The sequence below is a fragment of the Bactrocera oleae genome, chromosome 3, assembly GCF_042242935.1.
Source record: "Bactrocera oleae isolate idBacOlea1 chromosome 3, idBacOlea1, whole genome shotgun sequence".
NCBI lineage: Eukaryota > Metazoa > Arthropoda > Insecta > Diptera > Tephritidae > Bactrocera > Bactrocera oleae.
This window is the reverse complement of record NC_091537.1, coordinates 56202293-56205471: the sequence shown is the minus strand read 5'-3', so window position 1 is coordinate 56205471 and position 3179 is coordinate 56202293. Positions and strand designations below refer to the sequence as shown.

The 3179-nt window shown below is 32.7% G+C and overlaps 1 long non-coding RNA gene across 1 annotated transcript; it reads right to left on the bottom strand.

The window, feature by feature from the left end:
• Positions 1-1738: 1738 nt before the first annotated feature.
• LOC118680932 (uncharacterized) lies at positions 1739-2778 on the bottom strand. The gene is made up of 3 exons (XR_004976567.2): positions 2037-2778; positions 1896-1978; positions 1739-1823 (listed from the first exon to the last, which is right to left on the bottom strand). It is a non-coding gene; the product is annotated as an uncharacterized lncRNA (long non-coding RNA).
• Between the last annotated feature and the right edge of the window lie 401 nt (positions 2779-3179).

Here is a 3179-nt window from a genome sequence, read left to right as displayed (position 1 = left end):
AGTTCGCTTGAGAAAACAGAAAGCAGAAATTTAATTATGAGGAGGAAGAAAGACTGAACCCCATGTCAGAGTGGAAATTTAATCCGAACAAAACCCCTCCTCTTTTGGTATCTGATTCCGCTCCGTGCAATGTTTCTCGCCGAACCCTTCCCATATTCTTTAATAGTTTTGGTATGTGTTTGTCTGGTTCGTGTTCTAGTGGTCCGTTTAGTTTTGGAGTTGTCTTCTTCGCTGCTATTCACGGGCTCTTTGAGTTTTTATGATTTTGGCGGCTATTTCGCATACCGCATACCGCATTCCACTTTTCTTTTGATTAAACCATTTGGTTTACTAAATTTTTTAGGGTTAGGTCTATACCGAATGTACTCTTAAGGTATCGCCCCTTATGACGACGTATGCTTTACATTCTGAATTGTCTTATCTCCGCAAATATCGCATATATCATCATTCTCGGGCTTGAATCGCTTGAAATATGCTTTGAAATATCCATGCCCTGTGAGAATTTGGGTTAAGTAAAAATATACTTCTTCGTGTGGTATTTTTAGTCATGAGTCAATGTTTAGAATCAGTCGGAATGTCCAACGTCCATTTCGACTAACTTCCCACTGTCATTGCCAGCTCTTCAACGTCCCTGCTCGAGCATTTTCTCTTAGGTCCTGGGTGGAAAGTCCCTTACAGGCTTCTTAATCTCGTTGGCTAAGAGGTCTAGTGGGTGTAAGCCCGCGATTACAAAGGCAGAATCATCATAAATGAAAAAGAGGCCACGACCGTAAGATTTTATCTCGAGTGCTCTTTTGTTGATGTTTGTGTGGGGAGATATGCAGGTGTGTTGTGTTATTCTGGATGGTGTACTCAGATATTAAGTGGTGATGTCGTCGTATAGGGTGAATGTTGTGTGTCGGTGATGTTTAATATATGGGGGTGTGGATGGTTTGAGGGGCGACTTACAAGATATTTGCGGAAAAATTGGTCATAACAGTATAGTCCTAGACGTCTTAAATTATATTTGTTCAAACGAATTAATAGATATTGTTCCAAATTTATTTACGTCAATACGGATGATGCTAACACTCCTTGTGTCAGTATCTAGTGTGCTCTACATTGTGTAAATAAAGACTGGCAGGCTTGACAGCATTATCAATTGAAACTGAAATGGCACAATCTCTTAACATTAAAACAGTTGTGTTCGTTTTTCCAAATTAGAGGCACGAAAACATTTAATCAATTTGTTTTATTGTACTGCTATTTATTTATAATCTTTTTAAATAAATTATTTTTGGTCAAATATCTTTACACATGTTTATCTTCCACAATGCCGAAACATATATACATAAACAAACACAAACTAAACATATGACATAAAACAATACATACATATTTACCTATGGTAGTTTAAGATCTTGGATAAAAACAAACATACCTAATACCCATCTTGAACGTGCCAGTATATCTGACAATCAAAACTTTTGTATGCATGTGATTTTTCATCACCTTATTGCTCACATATTTTTTGCTGTAATAAAACTATATACTTCTTTCTCACACGAGAGCTGCCCGAGAGCCCGACGGTACATTCCATAATAGCCTAGTGCGTAAACCACACGCTTGTCATTCCATCAATTTAGAGTTCGAAACTCAAAATAAAAATATTTTTTTTTTTAACTTAAATGTTTTTTATTTATTTATAATTATTATAATTTATTATTATTATTATAAATTTATAATTATTATAATAATACTTATATTATAATTCTAATTTAACAAACCAATAACTTCGCTTTATATATTCTGAGTAGAAATAGTTTTTAACATGTTGAAATCCTCTGAAAAAAAGATATAAACTGTAATAGATTACAAATTTTCATGAAATACATTTTAGATTGGTGTTGGATTACCGTGTTTTCCTGTCGTTTTGATAAGCTTGCCTCCGAGTTGTAGCTACGAATATTAAACTTTTTCTGCTTCAATAGCAATTGCTCTACAATAACAAATGCGTAATAATAAATTTAAAACGAAAATTATAAATTTACATGTACCTTTTACGGGAGTCGAAGACGTTGTTGGACAGTTATAATTTCTTCGAATAGGGCTGGTTGGTGAATCCATCTGATTGAGAAATAAACATTTGGCAGTATCAACATTATTTTTAAATAATTTAACATAATGAAATAAAATGCAGTCTTAACTATTTCTTTCTTCAAGTAATAAATGTAATTGCCGCAGTCTTTTATTGGGCTTAGTCATAAGTTTTTTTTTTTTGAAATATTGCATGTAGTTTTCAAACTTATAAGCGGAAAATTTATCTAGAAAACCATATTGCTTAGTACAGTAATCTTAATGTAGTAAACCATGTATATTGTAACTAACTAAATGGCCTCCGTGTATATATATTATATAATATTTCCAAACAAATCAACGAATTCTTTCAAGATTTCTTTGGCAGTGCTATATGACTTATTGCCTGATAGTAGTCTTATACCTGAGAAAAAAAAGAGTAATGGTCACTACCAACGTAATCTTTAAGGATAAATTCACCTATACCAAAAGAACTGCCTAAACTCTGTCGCTTCCCAATTGTTGATTTTATTTAAACTTCTACATATTCGGTCGAACTCTGAATTACTTAATTAAAGAGAAATGATATTATATTTTCTTGTTAACTTTGTTTACGTTTGTATTACTTTTTTTAATCAACAATTGAAGCAACTAAAGGGAATTGGGAAACCATCTTGAAATTTCCTGACTATAAAATGCTTTCTTTAAATTTAAAAGGAGTAATGTGATGTGATCTGTCATTTCATTTTTAAAAGACAGGTCAGTATTTAAATTTTTTATTTGTTTAAAAAAAAAACGATTCTTTCTTTGTAGTCACCCACTTGATTACATTTAGAACAACTACTTTTTTCAGTGTAACAAAAGTTCGAACGGGGGCATTGCATAAACGAATGCTCTCTTTAACAGGTTAAACACTAACATGCAAGCCATTTTTTTTTTTAATAATTTACTTCTTCGCAGTAAAGCGTGCAATTGCAAACTGCAATTCGTTTGGAAAATCATCTATGGACGCTAAAATAAGCCACAATACCTTATTCGAACTTTTGAATAATTTACGGCTATCTATTCTCACATCAAGCACAGAGTTATCCTTATTTTCTAGTTGGAGAAATGAAGTTTTCTCA